Genomic DNA, 19823 nt, shown 5'->3' with positions numbered 1-19823 from the left:
AACACCCCGCCACTGGGCGGGCGCCGCAGCGGGGAGTCGTGGCCGCCTAGCCCCGCCCCCATGTCCCTGCGGCGCATGCTCATGCCGGATGCTGGGTGCTTTAAACACCGGCGGTGCGATAAGTGGGGGAGGGGGGAGAAGGTCCTCCGAATTGTAGGGTGAGGGGGAGCCGGGTGCTGGGGAGAACCTGTCCCTGCTGCCAGGTGGGGAACTGAAGGGGCTGCTCCTGGAGGGGAGAAGACGGGCCCCTTGGCCAGAGGAAGACCAGCCTGCAGCAGCGTGACAACCCGGCGAGTCATCACCCAGGGAAACAGTCAGCGTCCTGGAAGGAGACGATCGGGACTCAGGCACACAGTGCTGAGTGGGGGTGGTAGGAAGCAGCCCAGGGCAGGCAGGAGCCCGTGCGGTTGGAGGGTTGCAGAACAGAACCCCTCTCCGGCCTTAAAGGGTCGACGTTGCCGACTCATAGGGCCCTGGGCTGGAACCCGGAGGTGAGGGCGGACCTGGGTCCCCCTACCCTATCCCCCGCGGGATTGGGTGGAATCTGCCCGGAACGGGCCAAAGCTTCACCGGGTGTAGCGGCTAGACATTGATTTAATACCCAGCCGCCCCAAAGGAGGGCACTGGACTGGAACTAGGAACCCCTGAGGGATACTTGGGGTAGACTGTGACCCCGAAGTGGGGAGAGGGTGAAGGAAGCCACGAGGGGTGAGTGGGTCTGAAGGACCAGATCAGGAGCAGGTACGCCCAAGGGGGGAGGGCTGGCAGGACGGAAGCACTGGCTTCCTGCGTCCTCCCCCCAGGACATCCCTCCCGCGGGCCAGAGCAAAAGGGTGACGTAACCCTGAGGGGAGACCCCTCGCTCCCCCGTGCGGGGGTGGATAAAAGGGGCACCCGCGGTGCACCTCCCAACACCTGGCTTATTGCTTAACTATTTACACTGTTAAACTTTCACATCCCTACAAGGTAATGGAGAGAAATCATCATATTATTTGGAATAAAATTACACACGTTCCTCTTACCAAGGATGTTCTTCTCAGAGATACAACCAGCCTGTTTGCTCAATAGGTACAGAAATCATTCTACAAAGGCTCGACCCCTGTCTGATCGTAACTCCAGTGAACATCTTGATCCACAGATGAGGGTTTCCACATCCATCCTCATTCTCCTACCATAGCTAGTGCCTTTCGGTCTATTATCTTAATGTTTTATGTTAGGCTTTAGAAAAACAAGACATCAGGAAATCTGAACTGACATTCAGAGCCTTCTTTTGGTTATACGCTTCCCAATTGAAAATTGAGGAAAAAATTAAGCATACTTCTGAAAAAAAAAATACCTCAAAAAAGCTGCAGCCTTCCATACATTTCTCATGAAAGTTAGGTCAGGAACTTAAATTTACATTCCACGGGAAATTTCAGCATTTCCAGTTTTGTTTTTGCATATCAGAACGAAAACCTGAAATGTAGAAATCTCCTGCAAAATGAAAACTCCAAAAAGCTTTTATTCAAGACCCACAATGTTTTGTTTAACAAAAACTTTTATATTGAATAGTTTGCAAATATTTTAAATAAAGTCTAAACCAAAAAAATATTGGTGTCTTTTCCTTTCAAAAGCTGCTCCCAGGAAATACTGTGGACGTTGACGAACCTGCATTTTGACAGAAGGCCATTCTGTTATTTTGGTGTTTTGGACCAGCTTTCTTGAAAACATTTTTCAAAGGGACAATGTAAAGCACTGATGGAATATTTACTGAGCTGACTAAAGAGACTCCGAGAGGCAGAAAGGGAAAAAAGACAATAGAGGAAGATCAAGTAAATTAAAAAGAGAAAGCTGAAACATACTCAGAATCAAAAGGCTGGTAAATATGCTCGGAGACTAGCTACAATGAAGGGGCTGGGGTGCTAGATTCGACTGTAGGCGGGTGACAGAGCAAGATTTTTAAAGAAACAGAGTGACTCAGAGGTAAATTGCATAAGTACAAGAGCTGCCCACACTGAGTAAATGGACAAGACACAGACTAGGAGGAAGTGTGTATAAGGGTGAGAGTAGGTGGTAGAAGGTCAGAGAGGAGCTCAGGAGTAGCAACTCCACGGAGCTTTTTCACAATCAGTGTGAATTTTTAGCCCTGATGAAATCAATGGAAGTTTTACCACTGACCTCAGTGGAACCAGAATTTCATCCAGTGAGGGAAATACTAAACACACAGGTTTTATTGCAATAGTCACAAACCATGCTCCTCCATTCAACAGTCAGCCACAAACTGATTATCTGGATGAAATAACGGAGACCCATGCATTGGGGGATAATTTATACTCACTGGAAAAACTTTTGCAGTTTGGAAAAAAAAAAAGGAAAGATTTTGTCAACTGTTGCCTATGACAACTGTCTCAGCTACAGTTTGGCATATTTAATTTTGAAAGTAATTAACTTCAACCAACGCAGAAAATGTCACAGCAAACAGCCCAACAAAGAGAGATTACCAAATGAGTTAGTTGTAGAGCTTGTAACCTGCTTTGCAAAGTCTCAGACTGTCATCTGCAATCTGTTAGAACATAGATTCCACCAATTAGATTTTAAGGTTAAGAAAAAATTCTTGTTTCCAAGATCTAAAGAAAATTCCATCACTGTCAGCATTATTTATAGCTCATTTGTTCCAATGCATCCAAAATCCAATAGCATAGAGTTAGCACATGCACTGTATTAAACAAACAAATATATAAGTGGGGTTTATTAGACCTTTAAAGTGCTATCTTTGGAGCTGAAAAACTAATCTTCAGTTTTCATAGTTTGTGGAAATCTGTTTCCTTTTTGGAGGATAAAACTCCTATTTTTGACTCAGCTTCAATAAAAAACAACCTTTTTTTTTTTTAAACCAAAAGTGTTACTGGAAAAAATTGGTCCTGGAAAATATTCAGACACAAAACTCCAGAAGAAGAACATGGAAAATTACATAGCAGATAAGTTATTCAAAAGGGCACAGACTATACTGAACCTTATTGTACACATACATATCAGAATATGGTCTCAGTTGTACATGCCCTGTATTTTGCAGGCTACACAGCTGTGGCTCCATTTTTCATTTCATCCTGCCCAATAATACTGTAGAGCTTGGAAGTGAAGCACATGCTTTGCAGTGATTGATTACTAAGGATTCTCAAGCATAATCACATTACCTAAACTCAGCTCCTGGGAAGGAGCCAAAATAATTTTTCTTCTCCACCAAGATTTATCAGATCTGCTGAGATTGCAAGCAAGTTTTCCCTGGTTATAAGACCATCCACACCCTGGGGAACTAGAAAAATGCTCAGACAAAATCAAAAGCTAATGGTCCTCTGCTTCAGAAACTGATTCTTCACTAGGCGGGTCAGATCCCAAAAACTGTTGACCTTCAGGCCATACTGCAAGGGCCTCTGCTCAGTCCCCTCATATTTTTGCAAAAGACATGAGAATGGGTTAAGAGGGGAAGAGAATGGGTTAAGAAGAGGGGAACAGACTTCTAAAACCAAATTTTCTCCACTAGCCCAACCCATTGGGCTAGTGAAGAAAATTTGGTTTTGGAAGCCTGTTCAGTCTAAACATACAGGATTCTGTAATGAGATATTTAAAAATTCTCCTAACGCCCAGAAGATGAAGATTTCACAAATTCAAATGTAAAAGGCTTCAGCTACTCATAAATGAGATGAGCAGTGAGTTTTAGTTGTACAAAGATTGTCGACTAGTAGCAAGTCAATAACGTATGTTTACTTAGCGCCATACAGATATCAAATATTATGGGCACATGACAGTCACTCACATGGCCAAACCTTCAGGCATCGTGCTAAATATTCTTATTTATGCCTGATAGTTAAGTTTCTCTCTAGAAGTACGAATCATTTTCAGACTTATAGATCTGGCCTTCTTTACCACCACGCAAAACCTATTAGTAGAATTCAGCCAATTACATTAAAGCCCCGTAGCAAATCTCTAGGTAAACAAAAACAATCAAAACTGTCAAAATCTTTATGGCAATTGGCTTATGAATATGCATAACTTGAAGTTTTATGTAAAATGCATCATGTGATGTTTAATTTTAAAGATTACAATTTGCTGAATCTGCTGTGTATCCTATTTTCATTCACGTGTCATTCCTGTATGTCAAGTTAGAAATATGAAGCGTGACGCAGGTTTTTATTCTAAATGTGCTAATGAAAGTCATTAGGAACTTAATGACTCAATACTGAAACCAACAACCTGTCAACAGTCTTGTTTGTCCTGTAAGCCTGAACTGTGGTTGATCTTTGAAAGATACATGGCCAGGATTTGGATACTGTACTTTTCCACTTGAGGTAAGATAAATCTCAACTGAGTACAAAGAATTCCCACCTTGAACAAAAGGGATATAAGGGAGGAAATCCAAACAACAGGAGCAGTTGCCAGACACTAGGAGACCTCTCTCTTACTAGCTCAGATGCTTGCTGGAAACATTTAAGACTGAACAGAGGGAAGGATTGTGTTCAAACTAGGAGGCTGCTTAGCTTATGAAAGATGTTTAGAACAACTCTTTAGGGTAAGAATTTGCATGTAACAAGTTTCATAGAGGATTAGGATTAGCTGTCTTGTTTTGTTTATTTTAATGTAGTACTTTGATCTCCCTGTTTTCACTTACAACTACTTAAATCCTACTTTTTATACTTAACAAAAACACTTTTGTTTATTATCAAACCCAAAGTAAATACAGGTTGAACCACATTAGTCTGGCACAATCTGATCCGGCAACAACTGGGATCCGGCATGATTTTAGTTAGCCGGATGTCCACTTATCATGGATGTGGTCAAGTTTCCCACGGTACCATAAAAGTCTCAGAGAGGTAGAAAAGTTTGTTTACAGCCACTAATCCTGGCTGCCAGTGTTCTGTGCCATTATTTAGCTCTAATTTACCCCTAAATGTCTTCTAAGGGCCCAATAAACAGTGGAAGGGTTGATAATGCTGTTAGACAACACTGACCTTCTGTGGCCTGGCAAATTCTCTTGTTTGGCACTGGTGCCAGACTAGAGAAGTTCAATCAGTAGTTCTGTAGCAAGCTATTTAAAAGAGGGAATCATTCCCACCTGTTATGTTGGAAGAGTGGTCAACCACAACATTGTCTACCAGTCTCAAAGAGATGCAAAAAGCAGAGTGGGACACTTCTTTTGCCAAGAAGATTCCACTGGTGACAAGTAAATCCAATTTAAGAACACCCTGTATTGCAAGGCATAATTGTGATTATTCGTCTTAGCCATAAAATATATTGGTTTTGAACTTTGTTCCCGTCTCCATCCCTAACAAAGAGAGAAATTACCTCCTTTCATACAAAAAACAAATAACTCCCTCCACACACACACACCACAATGCACAATCACAGGTAACCTGCCTCTCAGAAACTAATTATATATCCAGAGTTCTACAAAGTTGCTTCTCTCTGCCAGGTGTGTCAGATTCCCTTCAAAAAATCTCTTTCTACTCAGCTTCCAAAGAACTCAGTTCAACTCCAGACTAGGAATGTGAAAGTGTAACTGTATAAATGGTTAACTGATGAGCCTGTTCATCGGTTAATGATCACGGTTATAGGCAGGGAGCTGGCTTAAAAGCCGGCTCCCACCATGCACTGACTCCTGAAGGGCCAACTGCCACCCCACACTGCTGCCTCTGTCTCAAAGGCAGCAGTGCAGGATGGCAGGCAAGAGCCGGTACATGCGAGGAGCCAGTCTAAAAGCTGAATTTTTTTCAGCAATTACTTAATTACATGCATTTTAACATCCCTACTCCAGACTGTTGCTCGGGTATCTTTATTTGCCATACAGCAATGCTATGCGGAGTTCATCATATTCAAAAGCTCTGGGGTGGATGCAGCGTATATCACAGAACTAAATTTTAACACAGATCCCTTTCCTTTAGAAACATCTACACACCATCATGTTCTCTTTATTAAATATTGGATTACGTAGTTTAGGGTTGGTTCGATTACACTTCAGGAAGCAGGCCCTGTACAGCATACACTGTCCATGTCTGACTTTACTCTTCATATCATCCTTATGCTCCCTACTTCTCTTATCCACTTTTATTTTGTTCTCAGTAAATGTTTTCCTGGGCGTCTTCCCTCTTATTTTAGCTAGCTCAGACATTCTGCCTGTTAGTTTTCAGAGCTTTTATTGTAGCATAAATACTCTATTTCAGCCTACTGATGCAGTTACCTTCCTAATCCCACTTTACAAGAAATGAGGCCTCTCCCATGCTGAATTGCTCATGTAGGCTTTGCTTGACAAGATTTCATCAAGAGTGTCTTTCATGACCTGGAAAACCTCTAGAAGACCTAAGAAAACAGAAAGCAGACTTTTCACCAGGATGAGTTATAGGGTTACCAGGTGTCTGGTTTTGAATCAGACAGTCCAGTATTTGAGCTTTCTGTTCAGGAAACAAATTGAGAAAATATAAATGTCTGGTATTTTCTAAATAAGATGTAATGAAGCTTGTGATGTAATGTCAAGTGTGTCCAGTATTTTTGTTGAAACCATCTGGCAAACCTAATGAGATGACTTACAATCTAGGAAGGTAAACCCACAACTAGAGTGACCATCACCAGAAAAAATTCCCCATTCACAAACTCTGAAAGTTCCCACGTTTCTTACTGGAAGTTTTGTCCATAGCACAGGATCTCTGAAAGACCATTCAGCCCTCAAACGTCACTTGCTGCAGGAATTATTTACCCTGAAGGGCCTCAGCCAAACTACGTCATCCATCTTGCTTTTACAATGCTATAATTGTAACCAACACCACAGGCCCACTTCCTAAAAGAGCACCCAAGGCTCAACAGTTCAGTTAGGACTGCTTGTTTTCTCACTGCAGCCCCACCAACTAGTAAGGAGATTCAGAATGTTCAGATGAGGTGACAGCACTTCCTCATGAAGGACGACGACATCGCTAGGTATCACGCAGCGGTATCAGGAAAGAAGATGGGTCTTCCCCTTTTACTATGAATTACCTATATTCAAGTGCACTGAAGTCAACTGAGAAACAAAGGAAGACTTGGGCCAACACGTGAGAACAACACTAATGACCTCTCCTTCTGCCTTGCAGTTACTTATCACAAATTTTCCCTGGAAGTAGCATCCCATCAGCACATTACTGCTGCTCATTCTGTCCATATTCTAGGGTCAAGAAGAGGGTTAATGATCTTCTCAATTATCAATCTTCCACCTTTCATGATTTTAAATTCACTTTAAAACTCTGTTGCAGAAGATCAATGATTACCCACAGAACATGTTGCTCACTCTTGTGTGTGCAGAAAGAAGCAAGGAAACAAGAACACGACACCTGATGTGTATTTTCAGTAGGCTAAGAATGTGTTCCAGGGGCTTTTCTAGAACTCCTCTAGTCACACGGACAGATATGCTAGATGTTGCTTTGTATAATCAGGAGTAAACACGGAAGAGAGAACAGTAGGCAACAGCCATCTCTTAAAAAAAAAGTGCCAGAAGCAATTTAGGAGAAAATTGCATGAAATTACTGTTCTTAGGAAGAAACACAAGACTAGAAAGAATGAAATCAATTCTTTGTATTTCTGCACTCAAGTATCTTCTCAAACATTTTGCCGAGAAATGATCCCACACTAGAAACAGAGATGCAAATTTGCACATATGGCTCCATGTTTCAGTATATCTACAGAGATGAACTCAATACATAGTCAAATGCAGAAGTTAAAATAAAATACCATGTATGACTACCAAGTCATTTCCAGTCTCTCATAATTTGTGAAGATATTTGTTTTGCAACAGAAGTATGTGCAGCAAAATACAGATCCAGACTACAGCCTATTCTCTAAAAGGCAGAAAAAGGAAGAACAGCTTTAGAAGCAAAGGTCAGGCTAACCAGTAAACCCGAACAGTTAATTTCAATAAAATAAAAATTAGTTGAAGCATCCTAATAAATGTGGGTCCAGAAACAAGTCTCAGGTCCACGTCAGAGTCTGTACATACCAGTGTTCCCGGTAAGTTAGGCGCTTGTGCGGTCGCTCAGGAGAGATTCAAATGCCACCCAACTGATTAGCAGAGTGCTCACAGCTAGGTTTTGTTTCTAATGGCAGTGCACATTTGCACATGCTTCAGTGCACATCAAAATTATTCCACATGTACATGGGAAAAAGTCCACACCTGTATGGAAAAGATTAGAGGGAACAATGATGTACACACACTTCTTTTAAAAGGTTGTGTGTAAAATGTTTTTCCTTATACACAAAAGTCTATTAAAAGTATGTTATTTAGTTTGCAAAGTCAAGAACTCCAGCTAGGATAGACGAGATACATAGGTATCTACTGAACCTTAATTCTGACCACTTGTGTAGCCATACTATGCACTGAATGAAGCCAGGATACCAAGGAGAAAAGGTCATTCTGTAATTATTAGAGCCCGTATTATAAAGTACAAGAGATCAGAATTAAGGTTTCATGGATAAACTTAAATCGGGTATTTCCTATTTTTTTTCCAGGTGTTAGGCTGGAAAGCCAAAGTGTTCTTTCAATGTACTTTATGTCCATATACAGAAAACATGTATAAGTGACTGATGTACATCATAAAACTTGGGTTTTTTCATTTCTTTTTTGGGGGGAGGGGTTGGGAGAGAGACGAGGTTCCAGCTCCAGCCCCAGCAGCCCACCTTTACCTGCCCCTCACCTCATTTGCCAACATCTAACAGAGTTGCTTCAGTAAAAAAACAGGTTTTACTAGGACAGCATGTGGTCCACGGGAGCATGCTCAGTACCTGCCAAGTACAGTAGCGGGGGGAGCGGGGGAAGGGGGAGGAAGCACATGACCCCATGTGCCCTTCCCCCACAGTATGTTGTCTCTGGTCAGTTAATATTTTGGCATGTTGCCAACATTTTCCCCGGAGGAACGCAAGCAGGAGAAGGGAAATGGCAATTTTCAACAGTTTATAACTCAGCAAAACTTGAACAGAATTTCCTGAGACAAATTAAAGGCCTCTTTTACCCTGGGGATTTGACCCTGGTGAATTTCAAAGGCCTGCTGCAGACAATGGAGATGTTAGGGACGTCTCAAAAAATCTTTTACAGTGGAAACTGTGAGGTGTCACCTACCTGCTCCTGCTGCAATCCTGATATGCCTACTTGAGGTGCTAATTGAGTGTACTTGTGCTAACCGATCATGCGTGTTTTCCAGACGTGAACATAAGAATAGGAGTGTCTTCGCTTTAGGGGTAGAAAAGAAAAGATGAAAAGATAATATAAGCTCCCCAGCAAAGACTCTGAATGGCCTACGACTATACTTAACCAGGGAAGCAGCGTAACGCTCAGTTCCTAAACGTCTGTAACAACACTAAAATAATCTACAGATACTCTTAGCGAGTCTATGTTTTAATCATTTGGCTTATACAATCTGAGTCACAACTGCAAGCACGTCTAACATAATAATGTCACGTATATTTTTGATGATGACTCTAGCTTGGATATTCCTGCCTTGTGTATCCTTTGGCATTTTGAAACAAACAAATGAACCATTTTCCTCTCCAGCACACTCTTTTAATGTGTGTATTAAATTACATACTTCGGTTCAAGACTAGGCTTGGCTAGTATGTGTGAGCAGAAGAACGAACAAGCAATCTGAGGACAACACAAGGGGATCACTTCTCAAGGCACACTCTTGTCTGACAATTGTCACTGACCTGTTTTATGACGCTAAAAGAACAAGCAATATTTTAATAGTAGTTCGGGGGGGCTGGTCTGGAAACTAAAAGGAAGAAAAATGAACTCCCAAACACACACTTAATCCCAAAGGTGACTCAGTCTTTAGTTATGTGATTACCCAGCCAGGAGTCAGAGCCACTTGAGCGTACAGTCCATGTGGCAACGTCACTCAAAATATCAACTACTGCAATATAGCCATCTTGACAGCAAGTCTCTGCAACACTTCTGCACAGAACCCAGCTCACCACACTGTCAGATAAAGTGTAAGCCAGATAAAAGACAACTACTGATCTCTCGCTGTTTTAGTAGTATTGCTGCTGGCTGGACAACATACATACAACAGCAACCTAGAGACCCATCGACAAAATTAATAGACTAGACATTGCAGAGTTAAGCATTCCAATGGAAACAAGTACTCCTGTGGCACATAAGAGACTAACAAAATTATATATCGTATCATGAGCTTTTGTGGGCAAAACACACTTCTTGAGATGAGCTTGAGTGGAGAAAAAAGGGAAACTCTCAGAATTATAACAGAAAAAGAAGGGCGGAAGGGGGAAGTATCTGTTAATTGTAGTGCTGGTGCTAATGAGGCTAACTGAGTGGCTGGAAGAGTCCCCATACTTAGCTTTTTATGTCAATGAAGTGTTAATTGTAAGGGAAGCTGGTTTTATAATGGGCCGTCCAGTTCATGTCTTTATTCAGAACAAGGGAAACCGTGTCGAATCTGCATATTACAGTCAATTCCATACTCTCTCTGCAATTCCTTGGTAGAAGAATGGCTACTTTCAAATCCATGATTGAGTGCCCAGGCAAGTTAAAAGGTTCCCCTATAGGTTTCATGTGTGTTACCATTTCTAATGTCTGATTTGTGTTTGGAAATATATGTTTAAGTACTATAACATTCACTTTGACTGTCGTATGCTAGAGTCTTTGGCGATCCTTTAGGTAACTGGGCATGTTATTAAGGCTGCCCAATACTTTCCATTATAAGCCCCTGCTTTCATTTGCTTATACTTTTGCCAAACATTAACCATTTCAGCTGACTTGTTCCATGCCACAAGTCTATCTCTGGCTATTTTGTTGGAAAAATTCAGTCAAAACCTTTCGGCCATTTTTCAAAATAAGATTGGTGAAAAAACGACATATCTTTCCGTTCTCTCTCCACCTTTACACTGGAAACCTTTAGTGCCCCTATGTTGTGGGCAGAGGCAGCCTTTGTCAGGGATGAGCCTTTTTGGCATCCCAGTGAAAATCTACTCAAGTTATTAGCCTATGAAAGTATGCAGGTTGCACGTGCTCAGTAGAAACTTGCTAGAAATAGCTAAACTCTCCCAAGAGTCCATCCTCACAAACCATGACTAAGTCTCTAATAGCTCCTGAATTGAACAAACTCTGCATGTGCCAGCCCCACAGAGCAAACTGAGTGTGTTGCCTGTAGCCCCAAGCTCCAGGGTGAAGCTGCACTTGCTCTAATGGCTGCTCCAGGCCAGGTACTGGAACTGACAGCAGGGAACCCATCTCTGCTGGGCTCTCAATGTTCCTCTTGCCCAGCCAACAGGCAGCCTGGGAGGAGGAAGCCGTCTGATTCAAATGCAGAAAGGATAAGAGCCAGACCAGCTCTGCAGAAGAGAATTAGGGGATTAGAATGGAAGAAGGTGTAGGGGAAAGGAGGCATTCCGGGACAGAGACTGAGGCACCTTAGCAGGGAGGTGGATGGGGGACTGTGAACCAGAGGAGCAGGGGGAAAGAGGAAACATCTAACAAGGAGCTCAAGTATGAAACAGAAGTGAAGCTGTCTTGGGAAAGGCTCAAGACAAGGAGCTGGTGGAAACAAGTACTCTGACAAGTCCAGGGAAGGAGACTGGGACTGAGCCAGTAATAACAAGAAACATCGGGGGGAGAGGGAGCATCAAGGAATGGGGGAGAGAACGGGGACTGAAGAGGAGGAGCCACAGGTCAGAATGGAGTGGAAGAGACTAAGAACCCGGTGGGGTAAGATTAGGACTCATTGGACAGGGAGACTGAGTAGTGACTAATTAGGTGAAGATATTGGGACTGAGATGAAGAGACAATGGTGAAATAGAGCACAGAACTGTGACAGAAGAGATCAAGGTGGAGGGGAAATGGACAAAAGGATGTGTGCTTATCAGAGCACATTAACCTACAGAGTCTGGAATGGAAGCCAGGGTCCTTGTCTCATCATTCCTGTGCTGTCAGCCAACATCTGCTAAACACATCAGCAAAGCATCTCATTCCCCTCGAGAGCTAGCGCACACAGAGGAGACAACCTACTACTGCTCTCAGTTCATTCGTTCAAGTGGCAGATGTCTCTGTTTTGGATATAAAGGTTCCAGTTCTACTAAAGAGCCATGTGGGTGTCATCGGATGCCAGATAATGGTATCCTTTTTCCTCCAGGAGAGGCAAGGATAAAACTAGGAAATTACACACAAAAAACAAACACATTAAAAGAGCATTACAGTTGCAAACATAGGCGCTCAAAAGTTATGAACTGCAAGAACAACAGTTGCCTGGGCAACATTAATTTTCCCCATTACACATATGCAGTGTGATACAATCTTTAATTACATGATCACATATATTTCCCACTGGGTGCCTGTCTCATGTGCACAAAATGGACAAAACTCACTGAGTTAACATCTATTCAGTATTTGCTCTTTTCATTGTGCAATGTGTGGCCCCAGGCCTGACTTACTGCACCCGATTCAAACCATGCTCTGAAGACAGAACTAATTTCCTTATTGGATTTTTGACGGAGCTCATCACTCTGGTGTCTGAGCTCTTCACAAATATTAATGAGTCTAGTCTCACAATGCTCCTGTGAGATGAGCGAGCACAGGGAATTTAGGCAAAGACTGATTAAGGTCAAAGTAGTCAATTTTGGATGCCAACTTTGAGCCACGTACAATCTGATTTTTCAGAGTACGTTGTTTATAGCGCTTTATATGTTCAAAGCGCAGCTCCCACCAACTTCAGCCTGCAATAGTGGACACTCAGTACTGCTGCAAATCAGAGCCCAGAGAACTGGATTGAGTCCCTCACTTCTGGGGGCCTACTAGTAACTACCTGTGAAAACGAGTAGTCTTGTGGCACCTTGGAGACTAACCAAAAATATAAAATCAGGAGCTTTCATGAGCAAAACCCACTTCATCAGATGAATTGGAGTGGAAATAACAGAAAGCAAGAGAGAGAGATAATATTAATTACCCTCATTAACAAGGACCCTACATTTGACAGGTACTACTTCTGCTGATACATATCCCTTGGTTTCTGTTACTTTCACTCCAATTCATCTGATGAAGTGGGTTTTGCCCACGAAAGCTCATGATTCTATATGGATTCTACATATTTGGTTAGTCTCTAAGAGTACGTCTAGATAACATACCTCTGCCGGCAGAGGCATGTAAAATAGGCTACCCGACATAGTCAATGAAACGGGGATTTAAATATCCCCTGCTTCATTAAAATAAAAATGGCCGCCACGCTGTGCCAGCTCAGCTGATCGTCGGCACAACATGGCAGTCAAGACACGGATCAGTTGACAAGGAAAGCCTTTGCCAACCGATCCTGTAAACCTTGTTTCAGGAGGCATAAGGGATCGGTCAGCAAAGGCTTTCCTCGTTGACCGATCCGCATCTTGACTGCCGCGTTGTGCCAACAATCAACTGAGCCGGCACAGTGCGATGGCCATTTTTATTTTAATGAAGTGGGGGATATTTAAATCCCTGCTTCATTGACTATGTTGGGTAGTCTAATTTACATGCCTCTGCCAGCAGAGGCATGTAGTCTAGACATACCCCAAGGTGCCACAGAACTACTTGTTTTTAAAGTTACAGACTAACCTGGCTACCCCTCAGATATTTTTACCTGTGAAAAGTCTGCCGTAAGTGGCTTGGCTATCATGACAAAGAACACTGGCAGATGCAGAGAGAAAATCCATTACATTCAGCTGACACAGCCATGAAACCCTCCTCTTTCATTGCAATCGTTGCCTTGCTCCCTACGCCCCCTTTTCAATTTCTGCAACAAATGAGGCAGGGAAACTCCCAGACAAAAGTTTCCATCACCACACAGCCCTAATTCAATCCAAGGCAACACCATCCAGAGCCCGGAGTGAAGAAGAGAGTTGGTGGAAAACACAACATGGCATCAACTCACTGAACACTGCACAGGCCATCATCGTTCTGCCATTGCTTCACTTCTGAGCGCTTGACAGTACAACATTATTAAGTTTGTGACCATCTGTGAGCCACAAAGGCTCTTCTCCTGGTCATAAGGTACTCTTCTTAGCTGTACCTTATGACCAGTCCCACATGAAAAGCAAGCACGCTCACTGCAACAACTTCAGAGGTTCAGAGCTCAGGTCAAACCAAGCAAAATTCCCTACAGAAGGAAAGGCTTGTTCTTCAGTGGTGGCTATTTCCATGCCAAAAGACACCTTTCAAGAAGAAGCAGTTTGCCTATAAGACTGTTCAAAACACAGTCCTTTCCTTCAGATGGCTTGGCCATTCCAAAGAACTCATCTTCAGGCAGAGATCAAGTACTGAAAAAAAATTTCTGCCCCTAAATTTACAAGATGCATAAAAGTTCCGAGTGACCGGAGCAGGGTTTCATTTTTTTAACGTCACTTTGACGCAACAGAACCCGGTTAGCAGATGATCACAATTATTCCACTATTATTGTGTTCAACTATTCTGACTAATTTTTAAGTCTTACCAGAAAATACAAGCCCATCACCAGAAAGATCATAATACCAAAGCAGCGCAGCCTGCCTGGTTGCATGGTCCTTTGCATCAATGGGGAATATTAAAAGGGAGGCGCCGCCATCTTTTAGAGCATAAATAATCAAATTCTGAGTGACATTTCAAAGCACTCTGAAAATGAGCCTAGCTAATGGCTTAGGAAATTGTGTCTTTGAAGAATTAGTTTCACTCCTGCTGGAAAAAAATGACATTCAGGAATTTGAGAAAAGTTCCATTCATGATATGAGCCACATAGAATTGCTACTGGATATTTCTTGCTGCACTTGTTAATGAAAACATCAGCAAGCAAAAAAAATTAGAAAGGGTATCCATAAAGTCTTGCTATGCCCCCACTCCACCCATTCCATACCCTCTCCATTTTCTTACTGATCCCATAAATTCAGATGAGAGAGAGGCAGAGAGAGACTGACTTCGGGTATCAATTACCTTCTTTAGATATCACTTAATGGTGGACTTTCAATATGTCCTTCATTAGAGAGATCACAACTGAATCTATATGTGTATGCATTAGAGAGACTCAAATTATTTAGTGGTCTTTGTCACAACTAGGCCCAGTTTCTACTTGGAGGGTCACAAGTGGATCCATGGGCTTCCAAGTCAACAAAGTCTGGGCAGAGATTGGGCACTATTCTGTGATGGTATGTAAAGCACAATCCCAGATTCCAACCTTCTCTCTGAGTCCTTTCTTGGGATATGGGACTCTCCCTGGTCTGGGGTGGTAAGATTGCAATCACAGCCTCAGACCTGCCAACACCCTCCACTCCTCTAGAATTACATCTATGACTTTTAATCTAATCCCTTCAGGGACAACATGGCAGGAAAGTTAAACACACAGGCTTAGCCAAAGAATTTCTTAACCGGTCTCTTTATTTGTAAGCAGCACTGGAGGGTTACTTGATCTTATTAAGAGACTGCCTATGTAAATAAGGGAAGGGAGTTTTGAAACATATCTTTCCCTTGTGCTGTAAATCCAGTTTTTATCAGTAGCTTCTGGCATGGCCCTCTTTAGGGGTGCCCCCTCTCCACCCACAAAATGCATCACCCTCTGAAACAAGGTGAAAGGAAAGGCTGCAAGAAGACATGTTCATCAACATCACGCAAGCGCTGCACTGGACTGTGAACAAATAGCTTTGAGGGCCAAAATAACTGACAGCATGGAAGAAGAGAGAACAGGAAAAGAGGCCCAAGACTCCAAGCAGTACAAGGAGGGTGAAATGCATCCAGGGGGAAATGCAAGCAGCTCGTCCCTTAACATTTCATCTGGCTTTCTGGGCCTCATCGTTATCCCTTCCACTCTACACTGGGAGCAGCCACGGCTTCACACATAGCAATTGTGGTTGTTATTGGTCAGCATACGTAGTCACAGGCCACATCTGTTTATCCAAATGCACATAAATATTTATCTCCCTTTCTCATCTTCAGTTTCCACCCCATTAAGTTATACAAATCATTGACATACCATTGTGTGTGTTCTTCCCCCTCCACACACTGATTTTTAAAATGGTTCTGTACACTCAAACTTCTACTGGCGGGGGGGGGGGGGGGGGGGAGAAATCATAGAATCATAGAATAATAGGACTGGAAGGGACCTCAAGAGGTCATCGAGTCCAGCCCCCCGCCCTCAAGGCAGGACCAAGCTCCACCTACACCATCCCTGACAGATGTCTATCTAACCTGTTCTTAAATATCTCCAGAGAGGGAGACTCCACCACCTCCCTTGGCAATTTATTCCAATATTTGACCACCCTGACAGTTAGGAATTTTTTCCTAATGTCCAATCTAAACCTCCCCTGCTGCACTTTAAGCCCATTACTCCTTGTCCTGTCCTCAGAAACCAAGAGGAACAAATTTTCTCCTTCCTCCTTGTGACACCCTTTTAGATATTTGAAAACCGCTATCATGTCCCCCCTTAATCTTCTTTTTTCCAAACTAAACAAGCCCAGTTCATGAAGCCTGGCTTCATAGGTCATGTTCTCTAGACCTTTAATCATTCTTGTCGCTCTTCTCTGTACCCTTTCCAATTTCTCCACATCTTTCTTGAAATGTGGCGCCCAGAACTGGACACAGTACTCCAGCTGAGGCCTAACTAGTGCAGAGTAGAGCGGCAGAATGACTTCACGAGTTTTGCTTACAACACACCTGTTGATACAACCTAGAATCATATTTGCTTTTTTTGCAACAGCATCACACTGTTGACTCATATTCAACTTGTGGTCCACTATGACCCCTAGATCCCTTTCCGCCATGCTCCTTCCTAGACAGTCGCTTCCCATCTTGTATGTATGGAACTGATTGTTCCTTCCTAAGTGGAGCACTTTGCATTTCTCTTTATTAAACCTCATCCTGTTTACCTCTGACCATTTCTCTAACTTGCTAAGGTCATTTTGAATTATGTCCCTATCCTCCAAAGAAGTCGCAACCCCACCCAGTTTGGTATCATCTGCAAACTTAATAAGCGTACTCTCTATCCCAATATCTACATCATTGATGAAGATATTAAACAGTACGGGTCCCAAAACAGACCCTTGAGGAACTCCACTTGTTATCCCTTTCCAGCAGGATTTAGAACCGTTAACAACAACTCTCTGACTACGGTTATCCAGCCAATTATGCACCCACCTTATCGTGGCCCTATCTAAGTTATATTTGCCTAGTTTATCAATAAGAATATCATGCGAGACCGTATCAAATGCCTTACTAAAGTCTAGGTATATGACATCCACCGCTTCTCCCTTATCCACAAGGCTCGTTATCTTATCAAAGAAAGCTATCAGATTAGTTTGGCATGACTTGTTCTTCACAAACCCATGCTGGCTATTCCCTATCACTTTATTACCTTCCAAGTGATCTTTTTTAACTGAAAACAAGTATTTCGAAATGGGGATGTTCAATATTGGTTAATTGACCAGTCGAGTAAACTCATGAATTAATCGGTTAGTTGACTATTCTGTAGTCCCCGGGGGTGGGGCCAGCAGGCAGTGCATTCTGGCCTCACTCCTGGGGAGTCCCCTGCCACTCCGCTCTGCCACCTCTGTATCAAAGGCAGCAGTGCGGAGTGCCAGGCAGGAGCTGGTCCGTGAGGGGAGCCAGTTTACAACCCAGCTCCCCTTGTGGACCAGCTGTCTGTCGCCTTGTGCTGCTGCCTCTGATAAAGAGGCAGCAGCGCAGGGAGGCAGCAACCCCTGTCTAAGGTGGATATGAGCTCCTGGACCTGGCAAAAGCCAGAACTAAGCCGGGCTGCCTTCCCACCTGGCTCCTAATACACTTTAAATGCAGAGCCACAGCAGGGGTAGGTCCCTAAGGACTAAGCCGGGCAGCTGTTCAGCTTGCTAAAAAATGTATTGGCAAGGGAAGGGGGAGGGAAATGCGTTAATCAGTTAATTGACTACACTATTACATTCCTATTTCAGAATGCATAGTGGTAATCAAAACAAGCAGTAGTTGTAAATGCAGATAAAGAACCACAGAGTTCATAACTTCGGGTAAACACACAGCTATATGATATGTGTATAGCAAGCACCACACAACTTTTAGCAGCAGCCAAATCTCCAGGCCCAGAGAATGCTCCAGATGGCAGTACTACTGTGACTGATCTTTAAAGTGCTTTTTCAAAGCCTCCCTCCCCATGTTGGGCTCTGGTGGGAAGGCCTCTGTGTCTAGGTGTTTGGAGTCCATCTCTGCCTCCACCCTGGTGGCACCATCACCCACCCCCTCCCCTATCCCATGCCTCTCAGATATTATGCAAGACACAATAGGCAGCTATAGCCATTGGATCTCAGTGAGGAAAAAAAAATCTTCCAATTTACTCAGTAAACAAATTTCAGCAACCCTTCAATCAGCCAAAAGCACATTCCCATAGCCAGTCATTCTACATCTGCTGAGCTGTAGCTGAATCTTTCTTTGGTGCTGCTGAGGTGGCTAGCACCTAGCTCCATGAGGCAGGGACAGACTGGATCCCCTAGAATCTCTACTGGTATTTCACTATCACCAATGGTAATCTGTCAGTTAGGAAAGAAATGTCTCTGCATGCAGCTATCTGAGCAGTCCAGTGTCCTTAAGGGTGTAAGTGTTAGACAGTTTTCCTGATCAGTCCCTGTTGATATTGGTGAAACATACCTAACGATCCACCAATGCTTGCATAACCATAGTAACAGTAAATCTATTGATCTACTCCGGTAAGGTGGATAGGTTGGTGCCTGAATTGGGATGTATCTACCATAAGAATGACCATATGGGGTCAGACCAGTGGTCCGTTTAATACCAGAACCTTGTTTGCCAACAGTGGCTGATGCCAAATGCTTCAGAAGAAACTTACAGAACAGGGCGATTTCAAGAGCTCCATCCATCACCAAGTCCCAGCATCTGGCAGTCAGAGATTAGGGACTGCACATAATGGAGAACATTTATCATCCCACCATTGTTTGGGAGCTTCATTGCTGCTAATCCATCCACTCTTTCCTACATATCGCCAAGAGTCACAGTCCTATGTAGCAGAAGACAATTCATGGCCCTGCGCATTTGAATGACAATGACCTCCATTGTGATTTTTCCAAAATGAGTTCCAACTGATCAACAGATATCTGGCACCGCACACTTCCTTAAGTGTAATCACCTCTCATTCTGGTGTCCTGCACTAGAGGGATGCAATCAGGACACAGGTTCAGGAACGTGGCCTTTTGCATCCAAAGGTTCTGCAGACACTGCTCAACGCTCAAAACCTGCATTAGTGGCAGCTCACCAGTTGCCTTTCAATTCTTGAAACCACAAGTGGTACTCCACCAATCCACAGCTGCTCTGTGAATGCCACAAACAACCCTGATTTTTTTGCATTACATCCCTCAGCAAACTATACTCAAAAAATTATCAGTCCTTTTCATTGTTGTGGTACTTCTTAAGTATCTGAAATTATCGGAGAACCATGTATCCTGTATTTGCAACATTCATGAGTCCAGTATGGAGCTCTGCAGGCTCCAGATAGATGGTCAATGCATGGGATGTCTCCCCGGGGGCAAAATGCTTTACATTGACACAAGCAGTATATGTCCCAGTGCAGGGCTATTTCCCGCCCCCACCCCTCGATCAATGCTCACTCAGGCACCTGTGTACCTCATCGTTGTGAGTGGATATATACCATTTTCGGGCACCGCCCTCCCTCCTTTCCCATCGTCAATGACCCTATGGGCTCCCCACAAATCCCGCACCCCACACAATCAAGTCTCAAGTCTCTTGGACAAAGTCAATAGTCCTAAATGTTTACTTGGCCCACTCGCAGAGGGTAGGGGGGATTGGTCCCACTCCCACTCCAGTCCCCAACCCAGGACCC

The 19823-nt window shown here is 43.3% G+C and overlaps 1 protein-coding gene across 3 annotated transcripts in view; it reads right to left on the bottom strand.

Annotated features, from left to right (window-relative positions):
- Nucleotides 1–19823, bottom strand: part of MITF (melanocyte inducing transcription factor) — a 189699-nt gene that overhangs the window by 117019 nt on the left and 52857 nt on the right. The window lies entirely within an intron of this gene.

This window comes from Pelodiscus sinensis, chromosome 11 (genome assembly GCF_049634645.1).
Source record: "Pelodiscus sinensis isolate JC-2024 chromosome 11, ASM4963464v1, whole genome shotgun sequence".
In the NCBI taxonomy this organism is placed as follows: Eukaryota; Metazoa; Chordata; order Testudines; family Trionychidae; genus Pelodiscus; species Pelodiscus sinensis.
Note: the sequence above shows the minus strand (reverse complement) of the source record. Positions and strands in the feature narration are given on the sequence as shown.